The sequence below is a fragment of the Myxocyprinus asiaticus genome, chromosome 33 (genome assembly GCF_019703515.2).
Source record: "Myxocyprinus asiaticus isolate MX2 ecotype Aquarium Trade chromosome 33, UBuf_Myxa_2, whole genome shotgun sequence".
NCBI lineage: Eukaryota > Metazoa > Chordata > Actinopteri > Cypriniformes > Catostomidae > Myxocyprinus > Myxocyprinus asiaticus.
This window is the reverse complement of record NC_059376.1, coordinates 24,470,524-24,485,715: the sequence shown is the minus strand read 5'-3', so window position 1 is coordinate 24,485,715 and position 15,192 is coordinate 24,470,524. Positions and strand designations below refer to the sequence as shown.

The 15,192-nt window shown below is 39.8% G+C and overlaps 1 protein-coding gene across 1 annotated transcript in view; it reads left to right on the top strand.

Moving 5' to 3' along the window:
- The first annotated feature begins 6,509 nt into the window (after positions 1 to 6,509).
- The window catches only part of LOC127424267 (rho-related GTP-binding protein RhoA-D-like), a 49,067-nt gene continuing 40,384 nt past the window's right edge, over positions 6,510 to 15,192 (top strand). Inside the window, exon 1 of the mRNA XM_051669289.1 lies at positions 6,510 to 6,676. The gene's annotated coding sequence lies outside the window, so the exon portion shown is untranslated. The remainder of the gene's footprint in view (positions 6,677 to 15,192) is intronic.

The window sequence follows — 15,192 nt, the reverse complement described above, 5'->3', positions numbered from 1 at the left end:
TACCTATAAGGCGGGACTGACTTTTCTACATCCATTAGTCACTGGATGTTCCAATTTCTCTCATTCATTTTAATAGAAGTGGTCAGTCTCTACTAAATACTCTCTGGAAATTGCGACAACTAGCCCCGGTATCCCCAACACAAGATGATTATCCCCAAAAAGAATGATTATCACCATCTCATCCAAGTAGGTTAAGGCCAGGGCTGTCCATAAAATTCACAGAGACTGGGACAAATTTTTCATAGGTGGGCCCCCTCTCCCCTGGGCCAAATGAGTAGGCTAAACCATTGAAGACCTTAATAGGCCTCTCTCGTCACAGGGCCCACCGGCCCGGGACAACATTCCCGGTTTTCCTTTCCTAACAACATCTCTCACCACATCATAGGACAGTACACCTACAGTACTGCCATCAGTATGAAAACATTAGAGCACTGTCAAATTGCTGACAGAACACCATGAAACCAAGTTAATTTTACCACATTGCGATTGTACATTCTTTTATAGGCAAACTAAATATAGCCATCCCTCATTTTTCTTGCTTCACAGAGGATAGATTTGGAGCACAAAAGCTCTGGAGCTTCACACAGCACAAACTTTTAACACACACAAATTTCAGACATTATCTGAAATTGCTTACTGTCACATTATGTACTGTATTCGATGAAGTCGAATAAACAGCCGGTAAAACAGTATGTTCTTTAGTTATGCATGCTAGTAGTATGTATAGATTCCAGACATTCTTCATTCAGGGACGTGGGTATTTACCCGTGACCAGAATATGTGACGTAAGAACAACAACCGCAAAAACAATCTACTGTGGTTTGTTAAACAAGCATCATTTAAAGGGATAGTTCACCCACAAATTAAAATTCTCTCATCATTTACTCACCCACATGCAATCCCAGATGTGAATAACTTTCTTCTGCAGAACACAAATGAAGATATTTAGAAGAATATTTCAGCTCTGTAGGTCCATACAATGCAAGCGAATGGGTGCCAAAATTTTGACACTCCAAAAAGCAAATAAAGTCAGCGTAAAAGTAATCCATACGACTCCAGTGTTTTAATCCATGATATCTGAAGCGATATGATAGGTTTTGCTGAGAAACAGATCAATATTGAAATTATTTTTTTTTGTGGTTATCAACATCATGCCACAAATGCTGTCGATATTGAATACAGAATATTCCTTTAATTGTTAATAATATGAACATCTTGACTGTGTGTGGTTTTAAAGCTTTACCAGACAACAAATCTGAGATCTCGTCTCAAAAGTGTAGCCTATATTAAACCTTAGACTTGTAGCTAGAGTAATTTATTTATTTTATTATTTTTTCCAGTTTCTAGGTAATTTAATTGATAACAATCTCAGAAGGAGGCCTATGTGCGAGCCCTGTTGCTCTTTTAGATTTGAAGGAATTGCTTAAGATATTTTTTAAAACCTTTATAGCCAACTCCATAGAAAGTATAGTCTTTAAAGGAATACTTCACCCAAAAATAAATATTCTTTAATTATTCACTTACCCTGATGCCATCCCAGATGTGTATGACTGTCTTTCTTCAGCAGAACACAAATAAAGATTTTTAGAAGAAGATAAAGCTCTGTCAGGTCCTTATAATGCAAGTAAACGGGTGCCAGCATTTTGACGGTCTAAAAGTCACATTTAGGCAGCATAAAAGTAATCCACACAACTCCAGTCGATCAGTGAATGTCTTCTGAAGAAAATCGATAGGTTTATGTAAGAAACATGTCGATAATTAAAACATTTTTAACTTTAAATCGGCACTTCCATCCAGGGCTCTGATGTTGTTTGAAATGGCCGAACTCTCGCATGACGTTCGTTCTTCTGTTGTAAATAAGTGCCACTTCCGAATTCTCACGTCAGGGGTCGGGAACCTTTTTTCACTAAGGAGACAATTTTTTAATTTTTGGTTGAGGGTCGGTGAATGTTTTTATTTTATTGGTTTTGCTTTAAAAATTACATTAAATTATTGAAACATGAAAAACTTAAACAAAAGACATTTCTAAATTCAAATTGCACTTTAAACGAAACGAGTGGTCAAAAAATCTTATATAACCACCTCCCCAAATCCAAACATTTACCGTCTCCAACGGCCCCATTTGTCATCACGCAAGCATCTGGTGATGTCAACAACACCAGGTGAAAAATTACTAATAGCCTACAAAAAGACAATTATAATTTAAAGATAATAATAATAATCTTAATAAATAAGCCTAATAAATTCCCTTGTGTTCCCAAAATAATGCTGTCAAATGTGTGTTCTTATTGAATGTGTTTGTATTGCCTTTTGGTTAAACAGTTAATGCTGCCTAAAGAAAAGAAAAATTATGATTTAATCACTTTCGTCTTTGTTTCTTTAATACAAAGATGTATATTACTGAATCGAGAATTGGATCGAATCAAGATCTTGTGAATCGAATTCTAATCGAATCGGGGCATCTGTGCTGATACCCAGCCCTACTCCGGAAGTGCACAGTTCTTGAAGGGAGGGCAGGGGGCAACCAATAATCCGCTCAGCAGTCCGAACTGTCCTTTGTAGTCTTCTGATGTCCGATTTTGTAGCTGAACCAAACCAGACAGTTACTGAAGTGCAGAGGACAGACTCAATGACTGCTGAGTAGAACTGTATCAGCAGCGCCTGTGGCAGGTTGAACTTCCTCAGCTGGCGAAGTAAGTACAACCTCAGCTGGGCCTTTTTCACAATGGAGTCAATTTGGGTCTCCCACTTCATGATCCTGTGAGATGGTAGAGCCCAGGAACCTGAATGACTCCACTACTGCCACTGTGCTGTTCAGAATGGTGAGCGGGTCAATGTTGGGGTGTTCCACTATCATCTACACTGTTTTGAGTGTGTTCAGCTCCACGTTGTTTTGACTGCACCAGACAGCCAGCTGTTCAAGCTCCCTTCTGTATGCAGACTCATCGTCATCCTGGATGAGGCCAATGACAGTAATGTCATCTGCAAACTTCAGGAGCTTTACAGAGGTGTCCTTGGCAGAGCAGTCATTGGTGTACAGGGAGAAGAGTAGTGGGAAGAGCACACATCCCTCAGGGCACCAGTGCTGATCGTACAGGTGCTGGAAGTGAATTTCCCCAGTCTCACTAACTGCTGTCTATCTGTCAGAAAGCTGGCGATCCACTGACAGATAGAGGTGGGAACAGAGAGTTGGTTTAATTTAGTCCGGAAAATAGCTGGGATGATGGTGCTGACAGCCGAACTGAAGTCCACAAAAAGAATCCTTGCATATGTCCCTGGTCTGTCCAGATGTTGCAGTATATGATGCAATCCCATGTTGACTGCATCATCCACAGACCTGTTTGCAAATTTGCAAATTAAAGGGAATCCAGAAAGGGTCCAGTGATGTCCTTCAAGTGGGCCAACACCAGTCTCTCAAATGACTTCATGACCACAGATGTTAGACCGACGGGACTGTAGTCATTAAAGGGTACCTATTATGCAAAATTCACTTTTACATGGTGTTTGAACATAAATGTGAGTCGGCAGTGTGTGTACACAACCACCCTACAATGTTAAAAGTCCACCCACTCCTCTTTCTTATATTTCTATTAATCAAAAACAGTGTCTCAAAATGACTGGTTTTCGTATCCGCTCTAAAGTGACGTCACTTTAGAGCAGGCCACGCCCACAACTGGTGACGGACTCCACCATATTATCATAGATCCTTCCCTGAGTGATCGATACACAGTCCGCCATTTTTTCCCATGCTGAAGCAGCTACAGTGAGAAGAATAATGTCTCAACTTCGTAAGCGTCATAAGTGTTCTGTTGTTGGCTGTAAAAGTGAAGATAAGAGTCATCATGTACTCCCGGCATCATAGCCACTGAAGACGCACTGGACAAGTTTTGTTTTTGAAGAAAATGTGCCCCAAAACATACCAAAATTTGTGTATGTTTGTGCAAATAATTTTACACCGGACTGCTTTGTGAATGAGGGTCAATATAAAGCAGGATTTTCAAAAAATTTGACTCTCAAGCATGGATCAGTACCAACTGTTCGTGTTCCAGCTTTATATCCTGAAGATGTAAGTATAGCACTTTATATTTTGTAAATGTTTGCAAATCGCCTTTCCGAATGTGCTTGTTAGCTGATTCCATGGCTAATGCAGCTAAAGTTACCATTGTCTCTGATTGTATTCACGGAGACCAGAGCTATGTCGTTATAGCTTGTTTGCACATGACGTCACGTCACTGCGTTGCTGTGGTGTGAAATGCAGATGGAGGGCAGGAAGTGATTTTCTACATAAGAAGCACTATCACAAACTCAAAATGCCTACGTTTTGCGTCGTTTATGGTTGCTCATACATATATGGCTGAACTCCAGTATTTACGGTGTCAGTCATATTGGTTCTGATTTGTTGTTGCTATAGTATCTGAAGCACGAGCTGTAAAGGCACAGCCCTCTTCCGGAAAGGGGGCAGGGAGCAGCAGCTCATTTGCATTTAAAGAGACACACACGAAAACAGCGTGTTTTTGATTCCACCCAAAAAGATGCATTTTCACATTTCATTCTGGGGACACCTGAGACTTATATTACATTTTGTAAAAAGGGGTATAATAGGTCTCCTTTAAGTCCTGTGATTTTGGGTTTCTTTGGGACTGGGATAATGGTGGAGCATTTGAAGCAGTAGGGAACTTCACACTGCTCCAGTGATCTGTTGAAGATCTGTGTGAAGATGGGGGACAGCTGGTCAGCACAGGATTTTAGACAAGTGGGTGAAACACGGTCTGGGCCCTGTGCTTTCCTTGTCTTTTGTTTCCGAAAGACCCGGCATACATCCTCTTCACAGATCTTAAGAGCAGGTTGAGTAGCAGGAGAGGGGAGGAGGGTGGTTGTAGGAGGTGTTGATGTTTGTGTGAAGTGAAATTCAGAGCTGGTGTGGGGTGTGAGACTGGGCTTTTCAAATCTACAGTAAAACACATTCAGGTCATCAGTCAGTTGCTGATTCCCTACAGTGTTGGGAGATGGTGTCTTGTAGTTAATAATGTCTTTCAGGCCTCTCCACACTGATGCAGGGTCGTTTTCTCAGAGTAGCTTCTTTTAGCCACTCTAATTGTTGTTCTGGCCACTCTAAATGTGTTTCTGGCCTGACTGTACATGATTTTATCCCCACTTCTGTAAGCATCCTCTTTGGCCTGACGAAGCTGCCTGAGTTTTGCTGTAAACCATGGTTTGTCATTGTTGAATGTTAAATAAGTCCTAGTAGGAATGCACATATCCTCACAGAATATGATGTCACAGTATCTGTGAGCTTGTCCAGATTGGTGTCTGCAGCTTCAAAAACACTCCAATCAGTTCAGTCAAAGCAGGCTTGTAGTTCCAGCTCTGCTTCATTGGCCCATCTTTTTACCCTTCTTTACTACAGGTTTAGCTAATTTAAGTTTCTGCCTGTAGTTTGGAAGAAGATGAACCAGACAGTGATCAGAGAGTCCCAAATCTGCTCTAGAGACAGAGCGATATGTATCCTTTAATGTTGTGTAGCAGTGATCCAGTATATTTCTGTCTCTGGTGGGGCATGTAATATGCTGTCTGTATTTTGGCAGTTCACGGGTGAGGTTGGCTCTGTTAAAATCGTAGAGAATAATAATGAGTCCAGTTATTGTTGTTCCGTATCTGTGATCTGATCAGCCAGCTGTTGCAGCACTGCGCTCACACACGCATGTGGAGGAATATAAACACTCACCAGAATAAACAAGAAAAACTCCCATGGTGAGTAGAAAGGCTTACAGTTGATAAAGAGCGCTTCCAAATTAGGACAGCACATCTTCTTTAACGTTGTTACATCTGTACACCAACTTTCATTGATGTAAAAGCATGTTCCACCGCCTCTCGTTTTCCCTGTTACTCCGTAATGCGATTCCTCGCTTGCGTCACATAGCGCACTTGAACAACAGAGCTGCGCCTCTGACTGAAATGTCCAGCAAAATGTCAGAAACAGTCAAAAAATAGCTAAAAACCGGGAAAAGAGTGTCTGGTATGTGCTGCCGAAAATTCAGCAGTTTGTACCTGGTAAAACTGATTGGAAAAAAATTTACAAAACACAGGATAAACAAACAAAAACAACTAAAGAATTGGAGAGCCCCACACAGAGGCTGCCATCCATGGCGCCATCTTGAGATACAATTTGTTTTCATTTGTGTTCTGCTGAAGAACGACAGTCATACACATCTGGGATGGCATCAGGGTAAGTGAATAATGAGAGAATTATCATTTTTGCGTAAACTATTCCTTTAAAGTTTAAAAGTGAATCATTTTGGTTTCCTGGGGGAAACAACAGCTAATTCACACAAATGTTCTAATTGCTCTGACTATCAGTACCTCTCCTGACCAAACTCATTACATAATGGAATTTAACTGTTCTCAACACATCTCAACCTCATGCGGTCGCTCCTGCCAATGATGTCATTGTAGTTGAACGGCGGAAAGGCGGAGCTGTGACCGGTTGGAACGGACAGCTCCTCTCTTTGAGCCAATAGCGCTCGGTCACAGACGCCACCAGCAGCCCGTGTCTGTGGGAGGATCTAACGGCAGCTCTCCTGTCCTGCACGGCCAGTCAAGCACTTCAACAAGCACTGCGCTAAGCAAAAGCGAAACCTTCAGCGCAGTCTCATTTAAACTTCAGTTTGATAAAAAGGTAAGACTTCATTTCGAAGGCACAGGCGGTTTTTTATGTTTTGATGAGACGGTGGAAAGCAGGAACCCGTTTACGGCGTAGCACTTCGGTTGGCAGAAAAGTAGGTGTTGGCTACAGAAAAACGTCTTGTATGAGGATCAACAACTTCACGTGTTTCAAACTATTTAAAACGTACGCTAACATGATTAGATTGTAGTTCACAAGGAAACGAACGCGACGCGTAAAGTTGCGGTGTTTTGCCGTAATCACCACCTGTTTTCACGAACAGCTCCAAAAGTGTTTGTTGTTGACCAAAGCACTCGAGTCAGATGGATTTGGCTTGGATGCGTGAGATACCCCTGTTGAACATCTCACAGCAGTGTTTTGAGGTCCACAGTGGTTGTAAATTAATTACGTCGTTAGACGCTCATATGGGCGTTCGTTTATGAAACTTGAAGGTGATAGACCCCATAAAAGCAATCAACTTTCAGCGAGTGCTTTTAGTCTTCATGCGGGTTAGTGTAACACATTTTTTACGCCTTCCCACCGAACTTTTCCCCCAATATATTTCATGCAGTATAATTTTTTTTTTTATTATTATTTATTTATTTTACATGTTGCTTAAAATGAATTTATCTGGTTCATTTGAGAACTTGTCAGACATGAACGTTTCAGGTGTTTGTGTTTAAAGCAGTTCCTGTAGGAAAACTCCCTCACAGTGTTTAGTAAGGAAAAGGCCGCATTTGGTTGGAATTTCCGAGATATTTTCTCAGGAATAGAGCTCTACCACTTTAGGAAATTAGACAAGCAAATCTCACTGCTGGCCGTGTCTCAGAACCTAGAGGTGCAGGTCGATTTCTGGCTCATTATTCAGCTCACTGTCCAAGCATCAGAGAATCAAAGTGAGGCACACTATTTAAATTCTACCGAACCTTTAAATGCTTGTTATCCTAATAACGTCAAATAACATTTGTGAAATAAGTGCTACACATGCTTATAATAGCAATATAATCGAAATGAATCATCTGTTAGTTTTTCAGAGTGTTAAAAGACATCTGTTGTGTGTAGAGTCATTTGGTGATCTACATCAAGGGTATGAGAAATTAATTTTTCAGTGAATGGAGATAGGGGCGTCTCTACTCATCTGAGGGGGAAAAATTCTTGTGCAGTTGTGTGTGTGTGTGGGGGGGGTGGGGGGGTGGGGGGGCTAATGTTTTTACATTTATCTTACATAAACATAATTTTTATATTGGCAGTTTTATGCTGTGGTAACATCCTGCATGAGCTTGTGCCCTCTGGGCAGTTTTCTCTTGTTGTGTTATCAGACATTTATAAAGCAAGAAGTCAATGGGATCCACCATCAAGGACATGCACATTATTTAAGCAATACTACAGAAGTATTTAGATATATGAATATTCAGAATTTGGAATCACTCCATTTTTATTAAACTGTTTGATGTCTGTCCAATTAAATTCACTGTGGAGAAACCGAGAGACCTTGAGAACCAGGCGTGTCCGAACTAGCAGCTGCTACCTTTCCCTTTTCTCTCGCTGTCTGGTTGCTCAGTGATCAGGATTGTAGTGTGTAATGTCACTCTGATTTTGAGTGATTGTGCATGAGAAGCTGTTTTCAGGTCAGTGTGAGCCCTTTGGGCTAAGTCTATTTACTCTCTCTTATGGTGACCTGATCTTGTGAGAAAAGGAAAAAGAGTAGAGTGGAGGAAGAGAGGACAGTGCTTAATTAGGACACCCTCTTTTTCTCCTCTCCCTCCTCTCTCTAAGAACAAGAACAAACATTCATGTAGGCCAGACCTTTCTGCTTTCTGTCCTTTTTGTTCAGATAAGTCTGTCAATTCTGTTATTTTGGGTGAGGCCTGGCACAACTTGTCACATGACCTTGATATGAATTTTTTGGAACTTTTAGGTGTTAAGCTTTACAATGTGATTCTTTCTGTCTGTCTCTCTGTATTTCTATCTTTGTCTATTTTCTGTCTTTCTCTTCCAAAGAGGTGAAAACAGAAATATGCAATCATCATCATCTGTAATGTTAACATCAACATCTTGGCCTAATATTAATCATGGTTTGTACTGAAATGAAGTAAAGGAATTTGAAATAAAGTTGTGCTATATTTGTTTGAGTGTGTGTGTGTTCTGTGTGAGTGTGTTTTCCTCCTCGATTTGTGTGTTGCGCTGGAAGTGTTTCCTCTTTCAATGTGATAAGGAAGTCAAACATCAGTGAGGCCTCGGGAGGCCCTTAAAATAGTTTAATCTTCTGTGCACTTCTCTGTTCTGCTGTGTGGAGAATCTGATCTAAGGATCCGCTGCTTGTCCAAAGAACTGTGAGGCAGTTATGCGGTTGTGTGTGAGGGAAGTTTGCATACCCTGGCAGAAATTGTGAAATTTTGGCATTGATGTTGAAAATATGACTGATCATGCAAAAAAACTGTCTATTATTTAAGGATAGTGATCATATGAAGCCATTTATTATCACAGTTGTTTGGCTCCTTTTTAAATCATAATGATAACAGAAATCACCCAAATGGCCCTGATCAAAAGTTTACATACCCTTGAATGTTTGGCCTCGTTACAGACACACAAGGTGACACACACAGGTTTAAATGGCAATTAAAGGTTCATTTACCACACTTGTGGCCCACATCTGTGGCTTGTTAAATTGCAATTAGTGTCTGTGTATAAATAGTCAGTGAGTTTGTTAGCTCTCACGTGGATGCACTGAGCAGGCTAGATACTGAGCCATGGGGAGCAGGAAAGAACTGTCAAAAGACCTGCGTAACAAGGTAATGGAACTTTATAAAGATGGAAATGGATATAAAAAGATATCCAAAGCCTTGAAAATGCCAGTCAGTACTATTCAATCACTTATTAAGAACTGGAAAATTCAGGGATCTCTTGATACCAAGCCAAGGTCAGGTAGACCAAGAAAGATTTCAGCCACAACTGCCAGAAGAATTGTTCGGGATACAAAGAAAAACCCATAGGTAACCTCAGGAATAATACAGGCTGCTCTGGAAAAAGACGGTGTGATTGTTTCAAGGAGCACAATACGACGATACTTGAATAAAAAAGGGCTGCATGGTCGAGATGCCAGAAAGAAGCCTTTACTGCACCAATGCCACAAAAAAGCCCGGTTACAATATGCCCGACAACACCTTGACACGCCTCACAGCTTCTGGCACACTGTAATTTGGAGTGATGAGACCAAAATAGAGCTTTATGGTCACAACCATAAGCGCTATGTTTGGAGAGGGGTCAACAAGGCCTATAGTGAAAAGAATACCATTCCCAATGTGAAGCATGGTGGTGGCTCACTGATGTTTTGGGGGGTGTGAGCTCTAAAGGCACGGGAATCTTGTGAAAATTGATGGCAAGATGAATGCAGCATGTTATCAGAAAATACTGGCGGACAATTTGCATTCTTCTGCATGAAAGCTGCGCATGGGACGCTCTTGGACTTTCCAGCATGACAATGACCCTAAGCACAAGGCCAAGTTGACCCTCCAGTGGTTACAGCAGAAAAAGCTGAAGGTTCTGGAGTGGTCATCACAGTTTCCTGACCTTAATATCATCGAGCCACTCTGGGGAGATCTCAAACATGCGGTTCATGCAAGACGACCAAAGACTTTGCATGACCTGGAGGCGTTTTGCCAAGACAAATGGGCAGCTATACCACCTGCAAGAATTTGGGGCCTCATAGACAACTATTACAAAAGACTGCACACTGTCATTGATGCTAAAGGGGGCAATACACAGTATTAAGAACTAAGGGTATGCAGACTTTTGAACAGGGGTCATTTCATTTTTTTCATTGTTGCCATGTTTTGTTTTATGATTGTACCATTCTGTTATAACCTACAGTTGAATATGAATCCCATAAGAAATAAAAGAAATGTGTTTTGCCTGCTTACTCATGTTTTTTAAAAATGGTACATATATTACCAATTCTCCAAGGGTATGCAAACTTTTGAGCACAACTGTATATTAATACCCAATGTGTCGGTCTCATATTACACAAACCTTCTCACAACAGACACGGAGCGGAGCACGTGAGATTAAAGAGAAAGAAAGTGCACTTTGAAATAAAGAATGTTTATACAGACGAGTTTACCCCGCGAACCTACATAAGATAAATTGAACGAATGGATAGATGGATGCTGCCAAGATCAGCTTTCTGTGTCATTATTCAAAACTCCATTTGACCTACGTAAGTTCATTGTTGTTGCCTTTTTCCCGGTTTACGATATATTGTATTAGGTTTATATTGCTTTTGTATCTCCATAAAATGTGTAATTTCTCCATAAAACAGTTTAACCACAAATAGAACTTGGCTTAAGTAAATGTGACTGGTGGGCAGACATTGGCTGCAAACGAAAACACTCACTGGTTAATTCATTCTCTTTATAGTGAATGCTATAGAACAGGGAGTGATTTCATACTGTTCTGAAGGGAACTAACCAGTTGATTATAGTCACCTGTGATTGGTCAATGACACGCGGCAGCTGCGAATCGATAAAACATTTTTATCTTTCGCAGTGTGTTCCACAAACAGTCCTGCATGAAAATGCGATTGGATTCTCGTGAACGGGCTTGACAAGCGGAGGCGTCTCCGTTTAGCCTCCTGGTGCCTCTTTCCCTATCCCAAAATGAATAGGGAACTCACGGTTACACATCCTGTGTTACTGACTCTACATGCAACTATTAGACAGTTTTTCATTCTATGACCCTGCTTGATTAAAACCTGGATCGTATCTGCCTGCACATGACATTTCATCTGTAATTACTGGATTCGTATTTTAGATTTCACAATGCATCCAGGGTTTTTCCTGGGTCAAAAATGGTCTTTGTGGTGGCCGACGTACAACCCCAATTCCGAAAAAGTTGGGACAGTATGAAAAATGCTAATAAAATCAAAAATTGGAGTGATTTGTAAATTATATTCACCTTTTGCTGTATTGAAAGCACTACATCATAATTGAAACATTATATGATGCTTTACCTTGTGAATTTCATTGTTTTTTTAATTTTAATTTTTTAAATGTACAGTAATTTCAAATCAGTTGAGACAGTCAAGTGTTTATCACTTTGAAACATCACCATTTCTTCTAATAACAATTATTAAGCATTTAGGCACTGATGACACAAGTTTAAGTTTAAAAAGTGGAATTTTCCCTCATTCATCCATTATGCAGGTTTTCAGCTGCACAAATGTACGGGGTCTTTGTTGCCATATTGTGCACTTCCTAATGCACCACACATTCTCAATTGGAGATAGTCAGGTCTGCAGGCAGGTAATCCCAAGCCCATGTTCATGATATCTATTACAGATAAATGATGTTTTTTAAGACAGTGATGTCTGAGGGATCAGAGATCACATGCATTCAGAAGTGGTTTTCGTCTTGCCCTTTACGCACCAAGATTTGACCATATTCCTTGAATCTTTTAACTATATTGTGCACTGTAGAGGATGAAATGCCCAAAATCCTACCAATTTGTCTTTAGGGGACATTGTTCTCAAAGTGCTGGATTATTTACTGAGGCATCTGTTGGCAAATCCTTGCATCCTTGCTCTTGAAGGACTAGGCTGTTTTTGGAGGCTCCTTATATACTATGACACAATTGCCTCACCTGTTTAAAGGAATAGTTCACCCAAAAATGAAAATTTGCTGATAATTTACTCACCCTCAGGCCATCCAAGACGTATCTGAGTTTTTCTTCATCAAAACAGAATTTAAGATTTTTAAAGATTTCTCCTCCTTTAAACAATGCAAGTGAATGTACTCCATTTTTTTTTGACGGTCCAAAATGCATATTTAGGGTGCATCACAATAATCCACACAACTCCAGTCGACAAATAAAGTTCTTCTGAACCCAAACGATTGATTATTTTTAGAAACAAAACAATACTTATATACTTTTTAACTTCAAATGTTCACTTCTGTACATCTCTGTGACGCGCGCTCACGAGAGGGATGACGTAAGGTCGTTGGTAAGGTCACGCGTCACGTGGAGGAGGAGGCAGGAAGCGCATCATTGTTTACAAGAGGAGCGCTGTACAAAAGTTTAATTGTCTTTGCTGTAGATTTGTATTTGTATAAGTGTATTGTTCAAAATGGTCATTTGGCGTGTGTATCCTGGATGCTTCAACCGTCAGAAACCCCAAAGAAAATGCACGCCGGGAAAAATCATAACTTTTCAACGATTGCCTATACGTGATCATGAGCGATTGAAGCTCTGGCTTATCGCGCTGAACCTAGATATCAGTATACCCTTACATTCTCTCAAATATTGGAGGGTGTGCATGAACATTTTACCCCTGAGGATTTCAGACCATCGAAAGAAACAAAGGGTCGATATCTGAATTCATTGGCTGTGCCCATGCTGTTTTTCCAGCGAACTCGGGTATGTGTGAAAACTTTGTCATTGTCACGCCTCCCTCGGGCTCTGCATCACCTGATTTCTAATTTGCCGCACCTGCACTCAATTCACTCGCTCATCACTGCCTGCATAAATAACTCGCCTTCACGCCACTTCACTGTCAAATCTCACACAAAGGACTCTAGTTTGACTGCGCTGCTCTCACGCAGTGTTTATTTACCTGTCTGTATTTGCTTTCGATCTTCATCGATATCTGTTTAGTGCCTACTCTGCTGTTTCACCTATTACCTCTTCTTCAGTTTGTGAAGCTTCTCTTTTGTGTGATATAACATGTACCATTGATCTCACTGTGTAAACCCTGTAAATCCTGCAAATCTCAGTAAATTGGTTTCACTAACTACAACTTGTATGGCTTGAATTCCTGACAGTCATATAGCCTATATATTTCTGCTAAAGAAAAAGCACAAGTAGATAACGCAACCGCATTGCTCCGAAATAAAGGATGGTTATTTACTGCAGTAATGTTTTTTTATTTTTATTATTAGTAGTATTTGGAAAATTGTTTTGAAATTGTTTTGGTTTGTGAACGGCGCTTGGTCTGTGGTTTGTGCAAGTTTCTCTTGTAAACAATGACGCGCTTCCTGTCTCATCCTCCACTTGACGCGTGACCTTACCAACGAGTTTGTCATCCTTCTCATGGAGAATCCACATCACAGAGATGTACAGAAGCGAACATTTATAGTTAAAAAGTATATAAGTTTTGTTTTGTTTCTAAAAATAATCAATCGTTTGAGTTCAGAAGAACTTTATTTGTCGACTGGAGTCGTGTGGATTATTTTGATGCACCCTAAATATGCATTTTGGACCGTCAAAAAATGGAGTACATTCACTTGCATTGTTTAGAGGAGGCGGCCTGAAATGAAATCTTAAAAATCTTAAATTCTGTTTTGATGAAGAAAGAAACTCAGATACATCTTGGATGGCCTGAGGGTGAGTAAATTAAAAGCAAATGTTCATTTTTGGGTGAACTATTCCTTTAACATCTCCTGTTTCACATCGCCTTGTTATTTTAACTCATCAAATTGTTAGCTTAAATTGCACGTTTCAACTTTTTGGGAGCGTGTTGCAATCATCTGATTTGAAATTACTGTATATAAAAAAAATAAAAAAAAATAAAAAGGAAATTCACTAGATAAAACATCATACAATGTGTAGTTATAGTGTTTTCAATTTAGCAAAGGGTGAATATAATTTATAAATCACTACTTTTAGTTTTTATACTGTCCCAACTTTTTTGGAATTGGGGTTGTACACGTTCATGACAATGCATTTTATTTTACATAATTGCAATTAATATTTAAGATAAGTTGTTACATTTCATGTTTATAATGAAAAATATTTATTTTTGATCATTTGAGCATCTAGAAACTTCTGAACTCAGAGTTTTTTGTACTTCAAGGTGCTGTGGGATATCAAACTAACTTACCCTCTTTCTATAGGGCTAGTTAGTAAACCACTTCACTGATTTGGGACTGTGCTTCTATAGTAAATATGTTTGTTTCCTACTTCATAACAGATATTGCTTTTCTTTTATCAGACTCTTAATGATTTAGGAATACATTGTAGCCTGCTTGCCCTTGTGTTTACCATAGTTAAGACCATGGATTGCTCCTCAGTTGTTAGTTAGGTAGTCTTTCTTAAAAAATAAACTGTTAATTTTTTATGAAAAAATAATAGGCTAAGCATATTTAAAACTTTAATACAACTACCACAGTTGTAATGAAAAAATATATTAAAGTTTAATGTGATTAAATGTTAGTAAGGGTGTGTTGAAGTGTAGATGTGAAAAGTCTTATAATTGATGCTGATGAAGGGCAGGTGTTTTCTCTTTCCCTCATCAGTGCTGTACGGAATGTCAGTGCTGTGGCCATTTGAAATGGTTGAATTGCTCCATAGTGTTTTAAGATAGAAAATTCTCATGTAGAATTCAAATTGGTTGCATGAGGTTTGTTTTGTGCCATGATATCGAGGGAAGCCCAGTTTAATCGCACGTGGTCCGTTCTTCGCGATCCCGTTACCGGTGCTCACATATTGAGGGAAGCCCGGTTGATGTGTGCACGCATGTGTGCTCCAGTACACAGTAG